Raw genomic sequence first — 16,240 nt, 5'->3', positions numbered from 1 at the left:
GCCACCCTTAAGCAATGCATGCAAGTCCAACCCACTCATCACCTGATCTTTGCTTGTGGTAGGAAAAGGAAGGGGCAGCACCAAAAGGACAGGAAGCAAAAATCCAAAAACCTCAAAATGATGCTCAAAGTAAATAAATTTATTATAAAATATATGCCTGTGTGATTTGGTGTGCCACATTCTTCAGAGGCAAATAAATTGTTATTCATTCAAAGCATGCTGTCTCAGGCCTAAAAAGACAAGATGCCAAAATGAATTTGACATATACTTTTGCATAAACTTCTCAAGCATCATTTTGAATCTTTTGCCGGGGGGGGGGGGGTTCCAGGCCCTGATGTCCCATAAAATGTATGTTTGTGTTTATTTTTTAAAAAAGCAAAACTTAAAATCATATACCAGGAAAACACTCTCTCCCTAACCTTCTGGCCTACAAGCGAAACATCATCATTAGCCATAATTCTTTGCATAGATTTCTCTAAATCATTTTATTACTGAGAGGTAATTGCAGGACACAACTACAAGCTTATTTTAATTTAGTGCCAAACTGGCTTCCACTGAATCAGCTGTGCTCCATCACTGGAAAGCTGGCAAACTTATTTGTGTATTTCTATATGGAAACACATTAAGGTAAAGTTGGCCACTTGCCTTGGTAATAAGCTATATCCATTTTAAAAAGCTTTCAAGGAACTAACACAGGGCAGTAAAATGTATCGAATCATTTGTTTGAACATGATATACATACCAGCATTGTTTTGCTAGCTCTGACAAATTGCCTTACTCTATTCATACCTAGCAGTTCCAAAGCACGTCAAAATGCAAGTAGATAAATAGGAACCGCTACAGCGGGAAGGTAAACGGCGTTTCCATGTGCTGCTCTGGTTTGCCAGAAACGGCTTTGTCATGCTGGCCACATGACCTGGAAGCTGTACGCCGGCTCCCTCAGCCAATAATGCGAGATGAGCGCGCAACCCCAGAGTTGGTCACGACTGGACCTAATGGTCAGGGGTCCCTTTACCTTTATTCATACATAATGTTTTTATAAACCACTTTGGGTTGTTGTTCTTTTACCATCAAGCATTGTCTATTTCTAAATAAATAAATTAAAAGTTTATGTGTCATAAAGGAAATATATCGATATGCTCACCTCATTTCTCCAGGTGGTACAATGTTTTAGTGCAGGGGTCAGCCAACTTTTTCAGCAGGGGGCCGGTCCACTGTCCCTCAGACCTTGTGGGGGGGTGGACTATATTTTGGGGGGGAAATGAACGAATTCCTATGCCCCACACATAACCCAGAGATGCATTTTAAATAAAAGGACACATTCTACTCTTGTAAAAACACGCTGATTCCTGGGCCATCCGCGGGCCGTATTTAGAAGGAGATTGGGTCAGATCCGGCCCCTAGGTCTTTGTTTGCCTACCCATGTTTTAGTGGAATGTGGTTTCTTTTGAAATGAGGCAATTGGAGGCTTATTCCCGGACCATCTCTTATAGCTCTCCTAGTCCGTCTTACTCCATGTCTCAAAACTGCAGTTTATACATTTCTTCTTTTCACACACAGACATAGATTACATCATCCTTAGCTGGGGTGTGGGGGAAGGTAAGCCACATATCCCCTTCTCCATTTTTTTAAAGTTCATAACATTGCTGCTTGATGTAGGACTACTTTGCAATCTTCAAACCATAAGCTGCCATTGAGAGACATCACCTAAATGTTCACAGCTGTTGAATGTTCAAATCCCAGATTCTGGCCAGGTATGGCCTCAAAGTAAAGCTATTGCCCTGTCCAAATAACAAATCCAATAACAAATCCAATAGGTTACATAGGTTTAAAATTATTGAATTGTTGGATTAAGTATCAATTAATTTAATGCCACCTTGCAGCTGAAGCAGTTGGACCTTTGAGATACTGTTTTGTAGGACTTAACTCCAGCAATATATTTCAAATAATGCACAGTCTATTTTCTTAATAAATCACAGATTTATATATATATATATTGTGTATGTGTGTGTGTGTGTGTGTGTGTGTGTGTGTGTAACACATACACACACTTTAGTACTATAACTGAATATTCTTCACAATATGATGTTTTGGTATCGTGAAGTTGTCCACATCTGTTATGATAACTGTAAAAGACCAACTTTTCTATAGCTTTTACCCTTCTTCAAAATCACAAAGCTTTTCCTCTGACTTCTAGAATATCTAATTCTTAATTCAGTATAAAAGGCCTATCTCCAACTAGAATCTAGGTCCTAGATGCTTGCAGAACGATTGCTCTGTTGCACTAAAACACTAATTTCTTGGAAATGCACGTGGAGAACTAATTGGGTAAAGAAAATGCTTTTGCTAATCAAGTTTGCAAACATTATTTTTAAAGAATAGCAAGTAAAGAGTAAGGCTTAAAATGTGCTGTCATCAAATATAGCTGTGAAGCCGAACAGATTACTATTACGTTGCTAACATTAGCAGAATGTCCCAAAATCAAAAGAGCGTGCCATGGCTCTTTAAAGTGTAGACGAACTTTCTTCATAAGGATGACTTTCATTTCTCACATGCCAAAGACTGTCTGCATCGGTGCATGTGTTTTTGGAATGTGTATGCATAATAAAAATCATATTTTCCCAGAACTGCAGTGAAATTACATCAGAGTCACTTGCAGCTAACCCAGCACAAATGCTCAGGAGCAGGCTCACTTTACAAGGTAAATAAAAAGCAACGATTTCCCATTCCTGAATATAGGAAACCAAACTGTCAGCCAAAAGACCACTAAATAAATCAGCAAAAAACAAAACCCAACAGAAATGACCACATTAAATAGGAAAGGGGTGCTGTCAGAACAAACTTTTGATGAAGTCACCAAGAAAGGAAGACAGGTGAAGAGTGCCTGAAACCAGCATTTAGACTGACAGTTGCTAATATGCTAAGCAGTCTTTGTTTGCAGGTACTCTTAGCATAAGATATACTCTGTGGGTTAAACCACAGAGTCCAGGGCTTGCCGATCAGAAGGTCGGCAGTTTGAATCCCTGCAATGGGGTGAGCTCCCGTTGCTTGGTCCCAGCTCCTGCCCACCTAGCAGTTTGAAAGCACATCAAAGTGCAAGTAGATAAATAGGGACCGCTCCGGCGGGAAGGTAAACGGCGTTTCCGTGCGCTGCTCTGGTTCGCCAGAAGCAGCTTTGTCATGCTGGCCACATGACCCAGAAGCTGTCTGCGGACAAACGCTGGCTCCCTCGGCCTATATAGCGAGATGAGCACCGCAACCCCAGAGTCGGACACGACTGGACCTGATGGTCAGGGGCCCCTTTACCTTTAATAAGAAAATATCCCATACAGTATTGGGCAAATGATATATTTGATTAACAAGAGTATGTAACAACTATCTTTGATTTCTACTAGCTACCTAATTTAAGTGTAATCTGTATATCCTTTGATTCTCCAAGTCTGTATTTTGACCCCTAAGGTTCTCTTCCTTCCAGTCATCAGAAAAAAATACACTTGTAGTTTACAAACTTTGAATAACCAGCATACATACTCATGTGATTGTGATTATATTTTACTTATACATAAATTGTGCTTTTTGAAGTTAAGGTTTTCCCTAGGATGATTTATTTGAACGAAAATATATTGAGCACATAACACTTTTCTTCAGCATCAGTAATGAAGCTCTGTTCCTTTTTTATATACAAATCCCATGGCCTTCTTAAACATCCTTATTTGTTCAGATATTGTTACAGTGTGGAAACTGCTTCCCTAGCTGTATGTATACAAAATCAGGATCTTTCAACATGTTATTCTCAATGCAAGTCAAAGTCAAATCGCATTTGTAATAATAATAATAATAATAATAATAGTTTGCCAATGGGTTACAAGTAAGGGATGTGCTTTATCTTCTTTCTGTGATGTTCTAGTGGATCGCTTTGCCCATGTAACTGAGAAACCCAGCAGGAAGCATAAGCCACTGCATCAAGAACTCCAGCCTGTCGCCTTAAAAAGCACTTTAGGTACTAAGGTGGTCAAGGTTTAATGCTATATTCTGCTAAAGTTGCAATCCTATGCGCATTTACCTGGGAGCAAGGCCCACTTTAATGCAATAGAATTTGCTTTCTAGTAAACATGAAGAGGGCTGCAAAACTCCCCAAACGTTTCCTTAATGTTTGGATGTGCTCACCATCAGTAACAATCCTCTATAAATCTAATTATTTCAGGTACTTCTAGGCATGCAACCTAGAAGGGGTCAATGACCCTGTTTTGCTAAAGTCCAAGACAATAATTGCAAAAACTACTCCTGGACTCTAAATTGTTTTTAATGGAAAATGTGTGTGTGTGTGTGTGTGTGTGTGTGTGTGTGTTTTCCATAAATCTTCTCTGTTATAATTATATGTTCCTTTTCAATTATCAAGTAATGTTGATACCAAGGTCATAAGCATAACATAGACAACAGCACTTACAGAGCAGTCCTAAGCAGCAGTCATGTACAGTTGCAGTGGCAGACCCTCAGGAACACATTACTGCCAGTCCCCAAGCTCTCTCCAGGTAGGGACTCAAATCCCCCCTATACTGCTCACAACTGCTGTTTTACATCACAATGCACCAGGAGAGCTCACACAGCTCAGCCCTCCCCACCCCCACCCCCCCATCCTAGGAGCAGGTTATTTGCAGTGCATACCAAAACCAGGTTCAAGAAGTAGAAGGGAAGGACCAGGATTCATAGTGACAGAGACAGAAAGTGACAGCAACAACCTCCACTGTCTCTGTATGCAGGGGACAAAGTTAGGAAGCAGGAGATGGGAGTTTGGCACCACTCATTTTAGCAAGCCTGATAATAACAGCAGCAAAACCCCTGTGAGGGGCAACTGTCAGGAAACTCCTAATAACAATAATAATATTTTTACCCCACCCATCTGGCTGGGTTTCCCCAGCCACTCTGGGTGGCTTACAGCATACACAAAAAAATGTAAAACATTAGACATTAAAAATTTCCCAATACAGGGTTGCCTTCAGGTGTCTTCTAAAAGTCAGATAGTTGTTTATTTCCTTGACATCTGATGGGAGGGTGTTTCACAGGCTGGGCACCACTACCGAGAAGGCCCTCTGCCTCAAACTCACACTGCAAACGTCACAGGGCAGTTCCCTACCACTCAGCCACAGGAAACAGATACATCACAGGGCATTTGTCTCTTCTCTTACCCACAATCTGCACACCAAGTCATCTATACCAGGAGCACCGGACTGCAGGAGAAGGGCCATTCCGTGAAAAATGAGCCTGATTAGAAAAAAACTATTTTTAAAATATACTTATTTTACTTATAGTTTCATTAACTAAACATATTAAAGTTCAATATTCCAAAGGAAAAAAGAATTTGAAATTATTTTTTTCATGAGAAATCTGAGCTTGAAGTTTCAGTATCATTTTTCTGATTGTGTAGCTTAATTTTGTTCATTTAGGTTGGCATTATTTTTTAAAGATAAACAAAAATTGTGGTTGTCATTGTTGGTATATTATTAAAGTGAAGACCTTTGTCTACACATTGGACTTGAAATTTTTTAAATAGGTAAGTTATTTCTATTTTATTTTTATTATTGAATGGGATGCTGTTTCAGTGTCCCACCCGTGACAGCAAAAGGTACAAAAGTTTATTTTGTGATAAAACTAATTTATAGGTTATGTTTGTTTTATTGTGGGAGTATGTATTAGAGTATAACACACCTATCAGTAATAAAAATGCAGTTAATTAATGTAAACACCATGAAATTTTAATAATTCTTTTTCTGTCCCACCCGTGACAGTTTTCAACTTGTTTTACTGTTGTAGCTTGAGTTAGTGATTTCAGCAAGTGATTTCAGCTCTCTGCAGACAGGAGACAGATTCCTCATGTAACAATTCTTTATTCTGGCAAACAAGACTGAGGGACTGAGGAGAGGGGAACTAGCTAGAAAGGGATACATTTTGGAGGGAACAATCTCAAGCAATCACAAAGCTGCCTTTTGGTGGAAACCAATAAGACTAAGGAGCCAAATGCAGCTGCTTGAATGAATCAATAGTAGCTGTTCCTTCTGGAACATAAAGGCAGTTACCGTTACTTTACCCTAGTACGAATACATACAGTAATACAGATAATATAACCTTTGAATCAATACACAAAATGGGAAAGACTACATCTGCAGAACGTATGAGAAAGCTGCGTGAAAAACTAAAACAAGATAAAAACAAATGTGAAAGCTTCAAAGAAAAGGAGAGGGTCAGAGATAAGAATAGGCGAGAAAAGTTGGTAAAGAATTTGTCTGCAAAATCACTTATGGAATACAGACGGAAAGAAACTGAGCACAAAAGAAAGTACAGACAAAAGATAAAAGAAAAAAATCTAGGCCAATTGGCGACACTACTATTCCAGAGATTGGGTCATTTAAATGCCCACAATCTCTTGGAAAGGCTGTTACCAAAGTTAAAAGAGTGTTGCCATTAAGTCCACGGAAAAGAATAAAGAATAGCCATGTTACGAAAGCTTGTGTATGAGAGTTCACCTCAAGCGCCAAAACCACTACAGTGGTACCTCGGGTTACGAACGCGATCCGTTCCGGGTCGCAGTTCGTAACCCGAAAAGTTCGTAACCCGAAAAGGGCCCAAACCGCCTTTTGCGCATGCGCGCGCGGCAAAATACTTCCCGGTTTGCGAAGTTCACAACCCGAGGTACGACTGTATATGATAAAAGCCCTAAACAGAACACCAAAAGTTCTATTATTTCACAAGATAATATCTCAAAGGTCCATGAGTTTTATAATTCAGATGATATTAGCAGGCAGGCACCAGGATTTAAGGATGTCAAATCTATTAAAGATCCGACAAGTGGAAAAAGAATCAAAATCCAAAAGCGGCATATGAATATGACAGTCCAAGAGGCCTATGCCTTATTTAAGATTGCATAGCTGCCAAGTTATCCCTTTTTTTAAGGGATTTTCCCTTATGCTGAATAGGCTTCCTCGCGAGAAAAGGGAAAACTTGGCAGCTATGAGATTGATAATCCAACAGTTGAAATCAGCAAATCAAAATCAAGAAAATATTTTTTTAATAGATTTTAATTTTAGTACAGTGGAACCTCGGTTTACGAACACAATTGGTTCCAGAAGTCTGTTCATAAACCGAAGTGTTCGTAAACCGAAGTGAACTTTCCCATTGAAAGTAATGGGAAGTTGATTAATCCGTTCTAGACGAGGAAAAACACCCCCTAGAACGGATTAACCGCTTTGCTCCGATGCCTTCGCGGAGGCCGGGGAGCGTTTCCGCGACTGGGCTGCAGCCGCGAAAGCGGTCCCGGCCTCCGCAAAGGCATCGGAGCAAAGCCCCAGCCTCCGGAAGGCATCGGAGCCGGGACTTCGCTCTGATGCCTTTGCGGAGGCCGGGGACCGCTTTCGCGGCTCCCCGGCCTCCGCAAAGGCATCGGAGCGAAGTCCCGGCTCCGATGCTTTCCGGAGGCCGGGGAGCGTTTCCGCGACTGGGCTGTGCAGCCGCGAAAGCAGTCCCCGGAACGTTCCCCGGCCTCCGGAAGGCATCGGAGCCGGGACTTCGCTCCGATGCCTTTGCGGAGGCCGGGGAGCCGCGAAAGCGGTCCCCGGCCTCCGCAAAGGCATCAGAGCGAAGTCCCGGCTCCGATGCCTTTGCGGAGGCCGGGGAGCACTTTCGTGACTGCAGCCCAGTCACGGAAACGCTCCCCGGCCTCCGCAAATGCATCGGAGCGAAGCCCAGCCTCCCCGAAGGTATCTGACGCTCCGATGCCTTTGGGGAGGTTTGGCCTTTTCCCCCGATGTCTTCGGGGAGGCCGGGCCTTCGCTGCGGGCCTCCAGGAGGCATCGGAGCGAAGGCCCGGCCTCCCCGAAGGCATCGGACGCTCAGTAGACCTCCGGCACCTCGGTTTACTAACTTCCGGGTTAGGATAGTTCGTAAACCGAAAGTTCGTAAACCGAGGTACCACTGTAAATACAACATTATACTTTGTAGGCTATGGTAGATAGTAAGTATAGTAATAGCAAAAGGTTTTTTGTAATTATTCCATTTTTAACAACCTTAATTGTATGTTAAATCAAGTGTATGCCAGACGCGTCCCACCCGTGACATTTCATTGTCCCACCCGTGACAGCATTTTTTCCTTAATTTTGTATCATTAAATTTCTTAACCTGAATTTCTGATTGCATAGTTGTAACCAATAAACATTGATTTAAACAAATATGCTGAGTTTATAATTGATTCACCTCCCAACTCACAGAGTTTTTCCATAAATCAAACTTATCTCAAGCCCCATGTCCTTTTTTTGTCCCACCCGTGACAATACTTTAACATTTAATAAAATTGTCAAAAATATCCATAAAAATAATAAAAAATTAGTAAAATGTTCAGTATCTTATTAAGAACATAGTTCAAATTTTGGTTGTTAATTTTTATGTATATTTACATTCTTACACATGTGTGAATACCAAAAAACATGGTCCAAGTGTCCCACCCGTGACAATGGAATGGCCCAGAAGCCCTTGCCTGGTGGAGCAACTCAGATTTTACATTCAGGAAGTATACAGCCCCCACACTAGGAAAGGTGGGACTGTACACCTTTCCACTTAAGCCAACCAGGAAGGGCACTACAGGGCCTGTAGGCTTTTCCTTCCTCATATGAGCCAACCAGTGCTTTATTATGACATCACACCTCATTGTTCTTCCCTCACTACACCATGCCAGATGACTGCCTGATATACCCTGGCATTAGCTCCCATCCCACTTGTGGACCCTGAAAAGTCAGTCTTGTCTCAGGAGTTTCACCCCAATTGGGTCAACTGGAGCCAGGTTCCAGAAACAACAGCAAAACAAAGCATATGACAGTGTGAAGTATTTTATAGAACAGCTTCTGGGATGGAGGAGACCCTGAAAGGAAATGACACACATCTGGGGTTGCCAACCAGTCACTCCAGTAGGCGCCTTGCAGGGTGGCAGGTGTAGCGTCCCGTATGACAGCAGCTCCACATCAAAAATGCCTTCACGTGTTGTATAACTACCATGGAGTTTGTCAGGGCAGAGTAGCCTGCCTACAGTGAGCAGGAGAAGGAGCAGGAAGTATCCTGGCCACTAGGACCCTCATACCTACGGGACCGCCTCTCCCGGTATGCCCCGCGGAGGGCCTTAAGGTCCATAAATAGCGACACCTGAGAGATCCCAGGCCCTAAGGAAGTCAGATTAGCCTCAACCAGAGCCAGGGCCTTTTCAACATTGGCTCCAGCCTGGTGGAACGCTCTGTCTCATGAGACCAGGGCCCTGCGGGATTTGATTTCTTTCCACGGGGCCTGTAAGACAGAGTTGTTCCGCCTGGCGTTTGGCCTGGGATCAACTTGATCCCTTCCCCCTTTTTCCTTTTTCTGACGAGGCTGCAGTTTAATTTTAATGTTGTATTAAATCTTGTTTTTAAGCTGTATTTTAATTAACTGTTTTATATTCGGAGTTAGCCGTCCTAATAATAAATTTTATTATTATTATTATTATTATTATTATTATTATTAGTGCTGGTCAATGGTTGTGCCTCATGATATGCATAGAATTGGTTGCAAGATGGTTCCCCTACTTGTGGCAAAGGGAGACACTGCGAAAGAATGGCATGCGCTACGGCCTAAATCTGTGCCACCCCAACCCTCCCATGACACTGTTCATTCTAGGCATTCTGTCAGCGTATTTGTAGTGTTGTGTCAGTGTATCCACCACAGTGATGGCATCTCCCTCATTCCACCAGTTCCTGACAAATCCTGTAGCTCCTCAACAGGCAGAACCCATGGACAGAACTGTGGCCCTAGTATGGAATAATTAGATTGCTGGCAGTTAATAGAAGCAGGTATCTTCCTGGGTGCAAAAACCAAAATTTATTCCCAATATCTGGAAGAGCATTTTCAAAGGAAGAGTAGGGATGGGAAGCCTGACAGGTTATGCATCTTTAAGCCTTGCAATGTAAGTTAAAGTTAAACACATGCTTAAATCTCTCCCATAATTAATGGACTTAATGGGGCTCAGCTTTGGCCTTGCACCCCTATTTCTGTAGAAATCAAGAGTTCTTGGCTCCAACAGCCAATTTGGAAAAGGAAAATATGTAAGCTTTTTAACGCACATGCAGCATCAATATAATTCCCTTAGGCATGGTTGTATTCCCTAGGATATACTTAACAGCACAGCCACATTTTAAAGCATTTTGCTTCATTTTTTGTTCCAATTTGGTTACATTAATTTAAAAATACAGCTCAGCACAATGGCACTGATCATTTTAATTAATTTGCTTAAGACAAGTTAACTTTGACCAGATGGCATTTTCTTGCATAATTGCAATGTGCTGTCCTCACGTTAATGTTACGGTAACACATGCTCCTTCCTGTGATTTTGAAAGGTGCTGCTGTATATACTAGCAGAAATAATGCAGTGTCACAATATTGCATGTATAATATTGTGTACCACAGTTTCCAAAATTTATTGGAAGTTACTGCAGAGCAAAACATTGTGTTGCTTTCTAATAATAAATAATAGGAGCAATTGTTTATGATCCGATAATGTTTTAATAAATCTGCCAAGTTATTTGAGCAGCTGGCCACCAATCCAAACTAAATAAATCCAATTAGTGTTTTAATGTAAATAAATGAAATGAGCAGAAAGGGACAATGGCTTCAAGCAGTTGACACTGCTCGGGGCTTTTTTCATAATAATTTTTTTAATTAAAAAAAGATGAATTTGGGTATGATGGAATTGTGATTTCCAGACTGTTACAAATTCACCTTTTTAATGGCGTCAAATACAGACATAAAACCAACTTTTACTATGCCCTCAAGAGAAGTTTATCTTTGGCATAGAGCAAGTAACACACACCCATATACACAGACACCTTTGGTTGATTCAACAGCACAGAAGAAAGGTCATCATAAATTGTTTTTCAAACAAACCCAAAACCCGAGTACAATAGCTAGCAACACAATAACTTATTCAAAGCAATGTGCCAACATATTGACTTCTAGGCTAGCAGAGAAGGATCAGCTGAAGGGTACAAGCCTAGAGAGTAATCCCTGTTGATCTCTATGGGACTTACTTCCCACTAAACATGCATAGCTTTGGGCTTCACATCATTTCAAGCAATAGCAGCCTTTCAAATTTCGTTCTTCATCCCTGCTTGCTCCATCTCCCTCTGCCTGCCCCCTTTCCCTTAACACGGTCTCTTCACAATGCCAAGCCAGTTGTGTGCCATTCGGCCCCTAGTGTTGGAATTACCTGCAAAGGCAGTTAAGGGGCAGCACAAACGCCACACTGGAGCCCAAACTCCGGGAGCGGGGGGGGGGGAGAGAGAGAGAGCTGATCTTCAATAATATATATCCCAAGGAATCCCAGCCCAGTTTTTCCTCTAAGCCACCCTGGCGCCGTCCTAACGTCAAAGTCAGCCGGGATCTGCCTCCCCGCATGACCCAGCTGGGAAATGTGGGCACAGCAGCGTGTGTCCAAGCGAGCAATCGCCTCGGGAGCAGCAGCACCAGACACATTCTCCCTTCCCCTGCAGCAGCAGCAGCAGGAGGAGGAGGCACTGCGATAAAGGAAATCGGCAAAAAAAGAGGTGGACAATTATCAGTCCTCGCAGAACGCCAGAGAGAAAGAGAGATGCACCAAAATGGAAGCTGGCAGCGGGCAACTTCCCACATCGATTCTGCCCACCGACCGACCCCCACCCCCATCTCCGGCAGGACCCCCCCCAAAAAAAAACCGACGTCCCCAGAGCCAAAGGCGGGTCCACAAATCCTTCAAAACGCGTCTTCCCCACCCCACACTACCCCCACCACCCCACCCCGCATGCATAGGTCGTCAGGGTGCGGGACACCTTGAGGCGCCGGTTCTTTTTCAGAAGGAGAAGGAAGGAAGGAAGCCCACCTTCAGTCCGGGCAGCTGCGCGCGCCGAGCGGCTCTCCAATACCCCGGACCCGCAGAGGTGTCGGCAGCGTGTCCAGCTACGAGGCGCGAGGCGGGCGTCCCAAGAGGAGACCAGTCCGTCGGGAAAGAGAGCGCTGCTGCTGCTGCTGCTGCTGCTTCCTCGGCGCTACCCTGGCGGCTGTCACGGGAGAGTGACGGCTTTCCACCTTCGCCGGCTCGCTCTCCCGATAGGGGCTCCTCCTCCTCGAGCGCTGACAGGGCGGCCGCAGCGGAGCCAAAGTGTCTGGTCGCAGCGGCAGCAGCAGCGGCAACGTCCCCGGGGCCAAGCCGTTCCCGCCCTCGTTGCCCCTCACCGGGCGGCTGCGCTGCCTCCCGCCGCCGACACCTGGCGTCCCGCCAGGCGGCCAATCAGAAGGAAGCGGTGGCTCCTGAGGGAGGAGAGAGGCTGAGGCGGGCGGTAAGGGAACGCGCGTCTCGGTCGCGCGCGCCGCAGTCGCGGTCGCGCTTTCCGGATCTCTCCAGCAAGCTGATCTTGCCTCTCCGTCGGGGTGGGGTGGGATGGGCGGCGCGCGCACCTCTTGCCCGTTTGCGCGCGCTGCGAATGCCGGGCCGTGGCGCGCGCCCACGTTGCAGCAGTTGCGGGGAGTTTCGTCAAGGAGCGGCGGGGAAGGGAGGCAGCTGCTGCCCCCCCCTCAGGAGAAAGCAGCAGCCAGGGAGGGGCTTTAAGTTAAAGCACCATGCGGACCCCCCCCCCCCAAACAGTCTTGGAATGTGGGAATGTTATAACATAGAGGAGAGGGCTCTTGAACATGGGCAAAGTGCACTAGGGAACCGCAGGGAGCATACAGCTCCCACGTGGGTTTAAGGAAAAGGTTTCCAATTATATTTTATTAAGTTTCTACCTTTTTAACATACACAATCAAAGCACAATTTCGACTTTTCTCTTATTTTTGTCAACTTGCCTCCCCATTTTCCATGGAGTCGTCGTTTCTCCCCTTCTGCCGCACCCTATCTTCTACTTATTAAATCATAACCCCAGTATTATAATCTAATTACTTCTGTTTCTCCTAGCTCAAATCCTGTGTGTGAGTTCGTCTTACTATAATATTTATTTAAGTAGTCCGAAAAAGGCATCTCATCCTTAGATTCTCTTGAGTTTGTTGTTAATTTTGCCCATTCTGCTAGGAAAAGGGTTTCCTTGGCACAGGCGCTCGTCTGCATGCAGGCCTCTGCCACTGCGTATTTCCCTTTCTGAGATGATGCATGGGAAAAGGTGGCTTGTCAGTTTATTGCATTGTTTATTATTTTCCCCACAGCGCAAGTGCGTTTTGTAGTCCACCATTAAGAACAGGTATTTTTTTAAAAAGCCAAAACAAATGTCATATACTAGTGATAGCATTAGTAAAACCAGTATGTTCCACGTAGGAAAAGGAGAGAGGCAGGAAGTGGTGGTCGATTTTTGTATTTCAGAACTCAAAGGGCTTATGTTTCTCATTCCGGAAGCATCATTTCTGCATCTTCAACCTTCAGTGTTTGCGAAATATACTGCAGACTCTAGAGAAGTTAGTATTCAGCAGAGCTGGCTAGGGGTCGACTCGTAGCACCAGAGTTAGCAAAGGAGACACTTTGCAAAGAAGGGAAAGGTGGTTCCTGCAACATTTATTCTTGAAAGGCTTAGAATAACATTGTGGATTGCTAAAAAGAAGGACGTGGATCATGCGCTGTAAAGTTTGTTTTATTCTCAGCTGAAGACAAGGAAGATGAAATTGCAGCGGCCAAAAATAAGAGAGTCTGGCATTATATTTTTTTTTCCAGGGGCCAATGACTGGATGGACTGCTTATGGTTTGTTTATAAAGCACATCACAGCTTTTGTGTAGCTTTCATACCAAAATATGGAGGGAAGAGAGAGCGAGGATGAAAGCAGTTGCCTAAAACTGTAAAATGAATCTGTAGAAGTTGGAAAGTGAGCAAGGTCCCAACTAATGAGGATTGGCAACTTATGCACAACTTGCAGATTTAACATACAGAATCGGAGAGCAAGAAGAACATACGTTTAAAGAAGATCAGAAAATGTTTATTGAATATATGTAAAATAACTGTGTACAGCTGAAAATGCTGGCAGCATTAAGATAAATTCAACAGCAAATAATTTTTGATGGAGGTAATAACGGAAAACTGATTGGAATGGTTATTGTAAAAAATGCAGACATGTAAGAACTGCAAAATGAACCATGGAAAGAGAAGAAGGGAAATCACTGGATGTTTTAAAGTTTGTAAAATGTTTATTTGAAATTGTGAAATAGAAAATTTAATAGAAATTATTATTTTTAAATGAATCTGTGGCAGTAGAAGTGGGTCTTGAATACTCAGCTGTCAGATTAACAGTGCAATCACAGAATCATAAGTATGGGAATCACATGCTATGCTTTCCCCAGTTTTTTTCTCTTCCCATTGTATTGTGTTCTCCCCAACCCCTTTTTATCCTATATAATCCTATATAATAATGTCCATGTTGTCCCTGCGTCCAGTTGTCCCGTGTGTCCCTGGGTCACTGCGCATGTGCCCCAGGGATACAGGGATTGGACGGAGGGACAACGGCCAACCGCCGCTCCGCCAACCGCCGCTCCGAAGCCCAGTCTCATGCTGGAGGTGCGCAGCGAGGCGGCGGGGGAAAGAAGCGCTCCCCCCGGCAGCCTTGCCGCGCACCTCCGGCATGGGACGGCGCTTCCTCGGCCGAAGCGGCAGCGGGCGCCGAGGGAAGCCGGCTTTGGCTTGGCGGCAGCGGGAAGAAGAGGAGGAATTCCTCCTCTTTTTCCCGCCGCCGCCAAGCCAGTCCCCAAGCCGAAGTGCGGCGCGGCGGGGGCTTTTCGCTGTTTGACTTCCCGGAGTGAAGGGGGAGGCAAACGGCGAAAAGCACCCGCCGCGCCGCACTTCGGCTCGGGGACTGGCTTGGCAGCGGCGGGAAGAAGGGGAGGAATTCCTCCCCTTCTTCCCGCCGCCGCCAAGCCAGTCCCGGAGCCGAAGTATGGCGTGGCGGGGTTTTTCGCTGTTTGCCTCCCCCTGGGGGGAAGGCAAACGGTGAGAAGCCCCCGCTGCGGGGTTGCCGGCTCTGTCGGGTGGGGGGGAGGGAGAAGCAGAAGATCTGATCGGTCTTCGGCTTCTCCCTTCCCCTGCCCAACAGAGCCGGCATTTGGCTCTGTCAGGTGGGGGAAGGGAGAAGCAGAGGATCGGATTGCTTCTCCCTCCCCCCCACCCGACAGAGCCGGCAACCCCGGGATCTGTGCTTTCTGTCGGCGGTGGTGGGAGGGGAACGAACGGAGAGAAAGGGCTGCTTTCTCTCCGTTCGTTCCTCTCCCCTCACCACCAACAGAAAGGGCTGTCGCCGGCGGAGGGAGAGGAAGGAAGGAGGAGAAAGGGCTGCTTTCTCCTCCTTTGTTCCTGTCCCTCTGCCGCCGACAGCAAGGACAGGTCCGCGGCGAGGCGGGGGGGGTGAGAAGCGCTCCTCCCCCCCGCCGCCTTGGCACGCAGCGCCGGCATGGGACGGAGTTTCGGAGAAGATCTCCCGCCCCCCCCCTCGCCGCACACCTCCCGCATGAGACGGGGCTTTGGAGACCTCCGAAGCTCCGTCCCATGCCGGCGCTGCACGAGAACAGCGTTCTAGCGCCCGTTTCTAAACGGGCTGAATTCCACTAGTTATTATAATAAAACACCTTTTTAAAAATCCTGTAGAATCACTTTTAATTGGTGCTTGAGTTTACCCCCCCTTCTCTCCCTGTCCTATTTTCCTTGTGTGTTGTGGTTTTTTAGATTGTAAGCCTGCGGGCAGGGACTGTCTTGTTCTAACTGTATGTAGGCCACCACACTTGGAGCATTTCTGGCTGAAGGGTGGGCTACGAAATACTCTAAAGTATTTATCATAATTTAATACTTTTAGAATTGAGATGATCCCTGGAGCTAGTCCAGCTCCCTGTTCAGTGCGGGAATCTTGCAACTACAGTAGGAGGTTTAGCTGAGTGCTCCAGCGTTCCCTGAATTGCTGGAATAACTGTATCCTTGCAGAAAACTAAATCCATCACTATTATTTCTAAAGGTATATGGGAAGCCCGTAAAGCAGATCACCTTAGGGAAGAGTGGAACAGGGAGTTAGAATGTACTAATCAACCTTAAAAAATGGGAAGTGGTTGTAGTAGGATCCATATGAAACGTTTTTCTAGATTTAAAATTTGTTGAGCAAAAATTGTTGCTTCGGGTGTACTGGACTCCACATCTCTTTATGACGGCATTGTTTGTATTGGCAAAAACCTTGGCAAAAACCTTGA

General features: G+C 45.0%; 1 protein-coding gene across 6 annotated transcripts in view; it reads right to left on the bottom strand.

The window, feature by feature from the left end:
• The window catches only part of MYRIP (myosin VIIA and Rab interacting protein), a 159,589-nt gene extending 147,357 nt beyond the window's left edge, over window positions 1–12,232 (bottom strand). For all 6 annotated transcript variants that reach the window (XM_035130386.2, XM_035130389.2, XM_035130390.2 and 3 more), the window contains exon 1: window positions 11,921–12,232. The gene's annotated coding sequence lies outside the window, so the exon portion shown is untranslated. The remainder of the gene's footprint in view (window positions 1–11,920) is intronic.
• Window positions 12,233–16,240: the final 4,008 nt, after the last annotated feature.

The sequence above is a fragment of the Zootoca vivipara genome, chromosome 12 (genome assembly GCF_963506605.1).
Source record: "Zootoca vivipara chromosome 12, rZooViv1.1, whole genome shotgun sequence".
Taxonomy (NCBI): domain Eukaryota; kingdom Metazoa; phylum Chordata; class Lepidosauria; order Squamata; family Lacertidae; genus Zootoca; species Zootoca vivipara.
Note: the sequence above shows the minus strand (reverse complement) of the source record. Positions and strands in the feature narration are given on the sequence as shown.